Here is an 11,407-nt window from a genome sequence, read left to right on the forward strand (position 1 = left end):
AGGGGGGGAATGAGGAACTTTTGTAACAATATGAACAATAAATATTTATTTTTAAAAAAGAAAGAAACATTAATGATGAGAATTATTAATGGGCTGCTTCCTTCACACCCCCTACTGAGAATCCAGCCTGCAAGTGCCATTGACTGGAATTGAACCCGGCACCCTTCAGTCTGCAGCAGATGTTCTATCCACTCAGCCAAACCAGGTAGGGCAGGAAATCAGTACTAGTTTTAACGAGCACTCTAGTTATTTCAGCACATATAGGAAACACTGGTTAGAGGTGTTTCCAATATGCTACAAAATATACTATTTTGGCTCTTGGATTTTGTTATTATTATTAATAATACAGCATTTATTTGTCTTCCTTCTGTCAAACCCAGGCTGCCTGGGAGGTATAGGAAAAGGAACATACTAGGCAGACAAGACACAGGAAAAAGAACTATGGGAGGTGGAGACAGCTCCTTCACATGGCGAAAAGGATGACAAAGGCCACCATCAGGCAAAAGAGCCCCATGGCCTCTGAGAGGGCAAAGCCCAGAATGGCCTAGGAGAGCTGTTGGTTCAGAGAAGGGTTCCTGGCTTAACCAATCATGAGGCTCCCAAACACAGTCCCAATTCTAGCCCCAGAGCTGCCACCCCTACTGTGGCAGCCCCAGCCCCAATGAACTTGGCTGCTGTGCCGATGTCCCTTGAAATGGCACTGGTTTGGAAGCTGCAGCTAGAAATAAGCAAGGTCAGGGGACGTGGGCTGCCAAGCTGCTGAGGCTCTCATCTGTCAGTGTCTCTGGTCGTTTTCAGCACCACCGCAGACAGTGACCAGCTCAGCTGAGAGGGGCTCCTGACCAAGGAGTGGGTGGAGACAAACTTGGTGCAGGCCTACGTTTTCAGGGGATGAGGGGAGCTGCTCCCAGGGCAGAGCAGATAGAGTATGTGTGTGTGTGTGTGGGGGGGGGGGGGGGCGGCGCAGGGGGGGGAGCGGAGAATAGTGATAGGAAGTGGCTTTTGGGTTTTTACATGTAACACTTAAAGAAGAAACTTCAAAGACCAAGTCCTAAATATTATGCCACATCCTCCCCTTGAACTAGGCCCCTTGGCTAATAAAATTGGTCACACTTCAAAAGATTAGTCATTTGTTCATTGTGTAAATATTTGTTAAGACAATTTTTAAATATAATTGACAGAATTTACTGATCAGTTGGGATTAACTTAAATGAGTTAATATACACAAAGTGCCAGGAATGGTGTCTGACACATAATAAGTATTATATGAGGTTATTATTATTTTAATCTAGCTTGGTAGACTAGAAATATAGTGACAATGAACTGGTAGGGAGAATATAGAATAATTTAGATTCTAGAACAGGAAAGAGAATAATGGAGAAAAGTAACTAATTTCATTTGGATATACTGAATTTGAGATGCCTACGGGTCATCGATGGGGGGAAAAATCAGTAAAAAAAATTCTGGGGGCATGTTGCATAAAATATCTTTTAAATGAATTCTTACCTTTTGTGTGGCTGGCTCTAACTTAAAAATGGGCCAGTTGTAATTCCCCAGTATTTTACTTCTAACAATAGTAATTCACCTATAAACAGTTTGGAAAGAGTAATTTTTTTTTGTTGTTCACTGGTAAATCAGTCTCACCTTGGTTATCTATAACATGGAATTCAGACAAGGATTTGAGAGAAAAAAGAGAAACACACATTTGGATACTTGGGGGAGGGGACTCTGGGGCTTCTTTTGATTCCTATTAAATCTCTGTCGCCAGAGCACCATGGCAACCTTCCCAGTCTGCCACCTAATTTCCATCTGCTTTGGAAGGAAGGGGAGGGGCGGGACAGAGGTGGGTCAGTGTGCATTCTTGTGAGTGTGTGTAATCTGAGTTACTGAAATGCAATCAGATTATAGATTGTGTTGAATGGAAAACTGAGATTATCCATCTTTTTCATTTTCTTTTCCTCTCAGGATGCTTCTGAGCCTCTTTAAGTTGTATCCCTTTTTCCAAATGTCAGATTTCATCAGGAGATTTGATATACCAGAGCAAAATTACATATTAAAATGTGTAGCTCAAGGTAAAAATATTTTGTTAATGAGTGGTTCAGTAAATTACTAAATATCAATGAGTAACCTCAAAGCATTTTATTACAATAACAGAGATATGTTTTTAATACTAGAGGCCTGTTGTATGAAGATTCATGCAAGAATAGGCCTTCCTGCCGAAACTGGTTTGGCTCAGTGGATAGAGCGTCAGTCTGTGGACTAAAGGGTCCCAGGTTCGATTCCGGTCAAGGGCATGTACATTGGTTGTGGGCACATCCCTGGTGGGGGGCGTGCAGGAGGCAGCTAGTTGATGTTTCTCTCTCATCGATGTTTCTAGCTCTCTATCCCTCTCCCTTCCTCTCTGGAAAATCAATAAGATATATTTTTTTAAAAATAATAAAAAAAAAAGAATAGGCCTTCCTTCCCTTGGCTGCCTGCACCAGTTTTCCTCCAGCACCTGGGACCCAGGTCTTTGCTCTGGCCCGGACCCTTTAGTCTTGGCTCCTGCCAGAATGCTGCTCCTGTAGCTCCCTCTACCTCCCACCCTTCCCCTCATAGCAGGTGTCCTGCCCTGCCCAGCTGCTCCATGCCTGCATATGCAAATTAACCCACTATCTTTATTGGATTAATTTGCATACTCACTCCTTATTGGCTGGTGGGCGTCATGGAGGTATAGTCAATTTGCATGTTTCTCTTTTATTAGTGTAGATTACAGAGTGTAGATGTTTATTGCATTGCTTTATATGTGTGTTTTTTTTTTAAAATTAATTTTAGAGAGAAGAAAGGAGAGAGAAAACACCAATGTGAAAGAGAAAAATTGCACATGCCCCAAAGGAAAACTGAATCTGCAACCTAGTTATGTGCCCTGATAGAGAATTGAATGCACCACCTTTTGGTGTACAGGACAAGGCTCCAACCAACTAAATCACACTGGCTAGGCCTTATTGAATTGTTGTTTGTTTGTTTGTTTGTTTGTTTTAATATATTTTATTGATTTTTTACAGAGGAAGAGAGAGGGATAGAGAGTGAGAAACATCAATGAGAATCATCGATCAGCTGCCTCTTGCACACCCCCTACTGAGGATGTGCTCGCAACCAAGGTACATGCCCTTGACCGGAATCGAACCCGGGACCCTTTAGTCCACAGGCTGACGCTCTATCCACTGAGCCAAACCAGTTTCGGCCTTATTGCATTGTTTTATGTCTTACTTCTAGAACAGAAATTCATTAATATTTATCTCTGCTATATACATAAAATCCCTTCCTAAAATAGATGAAACTCAGTTACCAAAATTACCACAGGTTATTCTTTTTAAAAAATATATTTTTATTGATTTCAGAGAGGAAGGGAGATATAGAGAAAGATAGAAATATCAATGATGCTAGAGATTGAACCTGTAAACTAGGCATGTGCCCTGGCAGGGAATCAAACCGTGACTGCCTGGTTCATAGGTTGATTCTCCAAGCACTGAGCCACGCCAGCCAGCCAACCACAGATAATTCTTACCATCATTATCCAAAATAAATTCACCGCAAGTGAATGCAGCAGATAGTCTTTAAAGGCCATACACAGTGAATACCAATTCACTCAATATATGCATCAGTTGAACCCTGAAATAAAGATAAATGTAAATTCAGCGTGTCAGCATAATCATCTCCATCACCCTGCTTAAATTTAGAATGTGAAATGTGTTTTTGTTGGAGAATTTAAGGAAAATGTACTTGCTTGAATTTGTCCTTTTAAAACTCAAACCTTCACAGGAAGGCAGTGTGAGGTGGATAGGGTGGTCATTTCACAAAAAATGCAGAGGCAGTGATATGGCATGAGACAGTGAACATCATCGTGGGTTGAAGGAATGTAACCCAGTTCTTTGTGTCCAGCAGTTCCTGCATAAACCTTGCTCTCATATCACACAACATAATATGTTGTAATAACAGTTTCTGTCCTTGGACCTTGAACTACTCTGGAACAGGAAACAAGTTTTATGCCTTTTGTATCAAGCCCATGTTGTATACTTATTTCCTTTTTGCTAAGTCCAATGAACATTCTTCTGTCCTTTTGAACAACTTCTCAGCAGTAGTTGATATTGTTCAGCAATCTATCTTGACACTGTCCTTCCTTTGTTTCTGTAATATCAATGGCTTCTGCTTTTCCTCCTCCTTCTTTGACCTGTTTTTCTTTGTTTCATTTTCTGACACTTTTCTCTTGCAGTACTTTACTGTCTTTAGTTTATTAAGTCTGTTCCTGAATCTGGTAAGTCAAGCTGCTAAATATCCCCTAAGTCCATCTCTTCCCTTCCAATCCTTCTCTTTCCTTCTGTTAGCCTTAGGCCCTTATCTTGAAGCTTAGATGACTAAAATAGCCTCCTAAATAGTCTCCTTGCCTTCCATCTCAAATCTTTCTAGTCCATTCTTTAAAACCCTAACAGACTTTCTATTCTGGTATGAACTGTGACAAAAAGAATTGAACCTAGGTCTGCCTGACTCTGGAGCCGGTAACCATCCTTCATTCTTCACTGCTCTTCATTCCTACACATCACCAGCTCCTTTAGATTCAACCCTCCATAAATTTACCAAATATTTCTACTTCTTTCCATTGCTATTACAATCAGTCTTATCATACTAACCAGCAATCTTCTAACCAGTTTTCCTGTGTTATGGTCCTCCACCCCCAATTTTGTTCTATCTATTCTCTCTGTGCAGCAGTCAGAAGGATCTGTGTGAAATGCAAAGTTCATTATTCCGTTCCTTTAGTGGTTCTCATTGAGTTTGAAATAAAGTCCTTTCATAATTGACTCTGCATAATCCTCCGACCAGGTCCCTTTTCTAGTACTTTATGTAACAAAGCACCTCTTTTCTGAAACTCACCCAGTTGTCTATGTTTACACTCTTTTATGTGTGCTTACTACTCCTATTTATTTTTTAAGATAGTCCCAAATATCATCTCTTCCAGGAAGCCTTTCTGCATTCTCTATACCACACCATTATGCCAACACCAACAGGTTATCCTATATAATAAGGGTGTCGAACTCAATCAGAGAAGGGGCCAAAATCTAAAATCCAGCCTAAATCGTGGGCCGAATGGTTTACTGAACAGTCATAAACTGACAATGTCATAAACTGACAGCGGAGTGCAGTGATGACAGCGCGGTGCGGGCCACATTGCAAGGCCTGGCGGGCTGGATTTGGCCTGCGGGCCTTGTGTTTGACACATGTGCTATATAATAAAGACCTGATATGCAAATGGTCATCACACCCTCATGCCATCACTGCTGTAAAGGCTCAAACACTCACATTGGGAGAGAGGAATGGGGACCAGCCAGGCACAAATGAGCTCACAAGAGAGGAATGAGGACCAGCAGGCTGGGACCCTGGAGAGAGACAAGCTGCCCGCCCCGCCAGTGGCTGCACCTGTGCCTGTGCCTGTGGCCTGGGAGAGGGACAATCCTCATGCCCCACAGTCCTTGTGGTCCCAGGCACAGCAGCTGTGCCTGCAGCCCAGGAGAGGGACAAACTGCCTGCCCCACCTGCAGTCCCCTGTAGCTGCAGCCAGCCTGGGTGAAGCCTTCCTGGGTCCTGGGTGCCTGTGGCCAGCCAGAGGGAGGGAAGCCTGGTTCCTGGGTCCCTGTGACCAGCCGGAGGAGGGAATCCTGGGTCCCAGGCGCAGGGTGAGGAAGAGGAGGTTAGGGGTGATCAGGTCAGCAGGAGAGCAGTTAGGGGCAATCAGGCAGGCAGGCAGAGGGTTTAGGAGTGATCAGGCAGGCAGGTGGTTAGGAGTCAGTGGTTCTGGGTTGGGAAAGGCAGTCAGACATCCCCTGAGGGATCCCAGATTGAAAAGGGTGCAGGCTGGGCTAAGGGACTTCCCCTCCCACGCACGAATTTTGTGCACTGGGCCTAAGTGACCATTATGACTTTTTAACCGGTTGACCAGTTGCTATGACATGCACTGACAACCAGGGGGCAGACACTCAATGCAGGAGCTGCCTCCTGGTGATCAATGCACTCCCACAGCCAACCTCCCACGGTGGCCAACCTCTCATGGTTCCTCCCCCAAGTCGGCCAGATGGTCCCAATCTCTGGCCAGACCGAGGGACCCACGCATGCACGAATTCATGCACCAGGCCTCTATAGAAGATAATATATTTCTCTTTGAACAGGATCACACCACGCCTCTTCCTTGGAAGTTTTCAGAATGTACCACATGCATTTAAATCTTAGCCAAACAAACACCTAGACTATGTCTGGCCCAATATATGCACCTTAGTAGGCAATCAATATTTCCAAAAGAAGAAATGAGCCCTGGCTGGTGTGGCTCAATTGGATGGGTGTCATCCTGTGTACTGAAAGGTGGCTCGTTCCATTCCCTAGTCAGGCACATGCCCCAGTTGTGGGCCCATTCCCAATAATGGGCATGCAGGAGGCAGCTGATCCATGTATTTTTTTGTTTGTTTATTTTTTATTTGTTGTGTTAATCCTCATCCAAGGATATTTTTCCATTGATTTTTAGAAAGAGTAGAGGGAGGGGACAAACTCAGAGAGAGAAACATCAATGTGAGAGAGACACATCAACTGGTTGCCTCCCCCAGGTGCCCTGAGTACCCTGATGGAAGTGGGGATCCAGCCTGCAACCCAGGCATATGCCCTTGATCAAAATTGAACCCAGGACCCTTCAGTCCACAGGCCAATGCTCTATCCACTGAGCCAAACTAGCAAGGGCAAACTGAGCTATGTTAAATTGAAGAACTCCTGCTCATTAAATGATACCATTAAGAGAGTGAAAAGGCAAGCCACAGAATGGGAACATACCTTTTTTTTTTTTAAATCTTCAAATCCAACAAAACACTTTTATTCATAATGTATAATGTACTCCTACCAATCCCTAAGATAAAGATAGACAACCCATGAGAAAATATAAAAAATATTAACATAGGCATTTTACCAAAGAGGATATCCAAAAAGACAATGAATAAAGCGAAGGATGTCAACTTCATTAGTTAACAAATTAAAGTCACAATGTATAAATATTACTATAAACTCTCCTGAATGGCTGTAATGAAGGAGGACAAGGAAAAAACAAAATCTTACACAGCTAGTGGAAATGTACATAACTACAACCACTCTGGACAAACTTGCAGTTTTTCTATTAGAGCTAAACACATGCATGCCCACTTACCCCACAATTCCACTTCTAAGTATATATTTGCAGAAATGCATACCATAGAAATTTGTAAATATATTCACTCAAACACATGTACAAGAATGATGGAAATAGTGCAAATATCCATTAACATTTGGGAAATGGATAAATTGTGGTACATTTATACAATGGGGTACTATGAAGCAATGAGGACAATTTCAAATTACATTTAATGCTATGAGTAAACTTCACAAACAACATTAAATGAAAGAAGCCATATATAAAAGACTACATTCCATTTATATAAAGTTCAAAAAGAGGCAAAATAATCTATTGTGCTAGAATTTAGTGAGGATTACCTTTGAGAGCAGATTGTGAGTGGGTAGTAGAACAAGGGGGAGCTAGCTCTCTGGGATAGTGATATTTTTAAAAATATATGTCTTTACTGACTTTAGAAAGACAGGAAGAGAGAGAGAGAAACCTGGATGTGAGAGAGAAACATCGATTGGCTACTTCCCGACCAGGGATCAAGCCTACAACCTAGGCACATGCCCCAACCCAATTGGTGACCTTCCAATCACTGGACGATGCTCAACCAACTGAACCACACCAGCCAGAGCTAGAAGGTAGATTTAACAGGACTTAGTGACTGACTCCATGATGGTCAAAAAAGAAAGGGGAGATGTCAAGAGTAATTCTCATTTCTGATGTGAGAAGTCAGGTGTAGGAGGTACATGTTTATGTGAAAATAACTAGTTCAATTTGGGATTCCTGTGAGAAAACCAGCTAGATACTGAAAGTTTACTACAGGATCTGAATCTAAGAAGAGATGTCAAGAGATGTTGTTAGCATATAGAGAGGATCTTCAGCCTTAGGAATAAAAGCTCGTACCATCCTGAGTGTATGAAACACATAGAATAAAATGAGGACAAGGTCTAGGACTGAACCTTGAGGAACTTCAACATTTAAAGATTAGGAGAGGAGGAAGAACCAGCAGAGAATGAGAAAAAAGAAAACACCACAAAAAATGTAGGAGGGAAACCCAGATAATGTAGAGTTTTTGAGGCCAAGGGAAGAAAGTGTCTCAAGAAAGAGATAATAGTCAACTGTAACAACACTTTCTCAGGTCAACAGGAACTAAAAAGTGTCAAATGAATTTAGCAACAAACATGGAGGGCATTTGGTTTTACAGAGTGGTAGGAGCAGAATCCAGATGGGAATGAATTTAGGGATAAGTAGGAGGTGAAGAAATAGGGGGGATGGGGGGGAAAGTGTTAGACAACTCTTGTTTCCTACATAAGTTAGATACATGCAATAGAGTCTACAAGACCCTTTCCCATACACACACAAACACATACCATTCTCAAGCCTAGATACATGTACTTGTTTTATTTCTTCAATTAGATTGGAAGATTCTAGTGAAAGGAGACCATGCTACTACCTCTGAATTCTCATAGTATTTAGAATGGTCCAGGGCTTACTATAGACACTCAGCACATTCTTATTGTATAAAAAAGTAAAATAATTAATTAAATACCTTTAAATTACTCACTATGATAATAGTGAAAAATATGCACAGACAGAAGCTGTTCATTTAATTCAATAAACATGTATATAATGTCTACTGTATGCTAGGCACTTTGCCAGGTTACTAGGACTCACATTTTAATGGAGAAGAGGTATAGACACACAAATGAATAATTTACTTATTTTTAATTCTTATCCAAGGATATGTTCATTGATTTTCAGATAGAAGGGAAGAGAGAAAGAAAAACAATGATGTGAGAGGAAAAAACTTCGTTGCCTCCTGCATGCACCCCAATAGGGATCAAAACTGCATCCTAGTCATGTGCCAGACCAGTGTGGAACCCGAGACCTTTTGGTGTGTGCCATACCTCCCAATCAATGGAACCACAGTGGCCAGGATCGAAAAGAAATAATTTAAATTCCACAATATTATGAAAGGGAAAAATTGTTTTATGCTAATCTTACTGTGAACAAGAATGAATCCATTAGTGGAATATTTTATGTAAATGAGTAAAGATAAAAAGTAAACTAGTAAAAAAAATATTTTTTTTTTTGCCTCCCATAGCTTGCATGCTATTAAGTCAGATGAGTAACAAAAATAGATAAATTATTTCCCCTACTCTCCCATTTATATATTTAAGATTATCAGTGCTCATATAATCTATTTCTGACCTAGATCTTATTGTTACTTATGCCCAGAGGGAGAAAAAAAAATCCTCATTTACATAAGGAACAGAATGGCTCTGAGATAGAATTACAAAGAATCAATTGCAAGAACCCTCCTCTCTTTTATTTAATCCTCAGCATAAATTGCATCAAGAATTGAGACTATTGGGCAATGACATTTTTTATATTATAAAGAAAATAAAATTCAAGACTGTGCCTTTCATTCCCTAAAGGAGGTTTGTACACTTTACCATGGTCCAACAGTATTTAGTTTATTTCATTATTAAAATTTTGAAAGAATATTTTTAATGAGCTACTTAATTAATCTTTAAACTTGCCCATGACATTTAATTCGTATTTTTCTAAAATGTACTTCTGAGCTTAGAAAGAAGCATTCAAGTTCTTAATTTTCTTGTCTCTTTACTGATACATACTTCTATTTGCTAAAGAAAGATAAGATTGTGTTAAATATTACTTTCCCTATGAATTACGCTAGAAGTAGATAAAGTAATTTATACGTTGGGTCCTCCCATCCCTCGCCTTCCCTCCCCAGGGAAGACTACTGAAGCAAATCTGAATAAGTAAAGCAGAGCTGTGGATATCAGGCTAGAAAATTACATGGCCACCATTGTAACACCACAACCTGCAGCAGCTGTCTTCAAGCCCTTCCCTCTCACGCCCAGCTCTGCCTGCCAACCCAGCAGGAATGAATGAGCTCCGCAGAGCATTGTAAATGGTGCTGCAACCCTAAAAATGTCGCTGAAAACCGAAGGGAAAACACAAATTTTCAACTTTGTGGCCATTACAAACCTCTTTACCTCTGAGATTTAATTAGCCGTGTCAGGAGTGCTCAGTCCCGTCTTATTCTGCATAGCCTATCCTTGTTGATAATGGAGCCTTTCCAAGTAGCAAAAGAATGTTACTGCAATCCATTTCCTAATGGGTGAAAGCAAGGCCTTTTTGTCCCGAGAGGCAATTGAGCAACCACCAGTCTCTAGTTGAATAGCAGCGGTGTGAGGCTGGCTACAATTCCCACAGTTGCCTCAGAGGAGTTTTACTGAATTCATATAAGATCCAGAAAAAAAGGAAATGCAGTTATTGAGCTAACATCACACAGCTGTCTGTGGATGGAGGCAACATTACAAAATGGTCTTCCTTTTACAATGTACAGTTCTCCTTTTTAATTTGGTGTTTCAGTTATTTTTCTCATTCCAAAAATCAGAACAATGTAGAATTTAACTGCATGCACAGGTAGTACTAGCTTCTCAACTCAATTCCTTTTCCTTGTATTTTCTCATTCTTTATCACGAAATATGATTCATATTGCATAGACTTCTGGTAAAGGAATATTTGAAGTAAACTCTTTAGTTCATTAGATTTTAATTATTGCCATGTTAGAACCACTTGTGTGCTTCCATATTTAGTATGGTTATTCTTTCCATCTTCCATTTTTGTTTAGCTCTTTCGGGGAGGAGTGCAAAAGAAGGTCTGAAAATAAATTATTGGAACCAGAGAAACCATTTTGAATGGCTCTATTATTGAACCTTTAAAAATTACATTTTCCCAAGCCATTTTAAGCGTCATTCCTGTCGTCTCTCCTACTTTATTTTAAAGCAATTAGAGATATTGAATCCTCACCGAATATGGTCGAGTTCAGCATACTTTGACGGAGGAACTGGGAGTAATTTTCCATTAAATATTTTATCACAACACAAATTCTGCGATTGTTGGGGAGAAAAAAACCTTACATTGGTGGTTTTAACTGTAGTTCGAGGGTGAAGCAACATAAAATCATCCAACCCCAGTTCTCTTTCTTCCTTTTTGCACTCCCCAGCCCCACCCCACAATGGATGCTCGACTGTTTTTTCTCGGTCTCTTTGTCTGAAAGGATGCAAACAGTCTATGGATGCTAGGGGAAAGGGGGTGGGGGAGAAATTACCTCATCCCATGTCGTTTGCACCAATCACAACTCTCCTGTCGTGGCTTCTCCGGGCAGATTGAGGGGTCTGGACCAACAGGAAAAGGCCCCAGCCCATC

General features: G+C 41.0%; 1 pseudogene across 1 annotated transcript; it reads right to left on the bottom strand.

Moving 5' to 3' along the window:
- Positions 1 to 381: 381 nt before the first annotated feature.
- Positions 382 to 1,473, bottom strand: LOC311619733 (ATP synthase F(0) complex subunit C2, mitochondrial-like; annotated as a pseudogene). The gene is made up of 2 exons: positions 1,427 to 1,473; positions 382 to 901 (listed from the first exon to the last, which is right to left on the bottom strand). The product of its transcript is annotated as an ATP synthase F(0) complex subunit C2, mitochondrial-like (transcript).
- Positions 1,474 to 11,407: the final 9,934 nt, after the last annotated feature.

Source organism: Pipistrellus hanaki, assembly GCF_964339955.1.
Source record: "Pipistrellus hanaki genome assembly, chromosome: 3".
In the NCBI taxonomy this organism is placed as follows: Eukaryota; Metazoa; Chordata; class Mammalia; order Chiroptera; family Vespertilionidae; genus Pipistrellus; species Pipistrellus hanaki.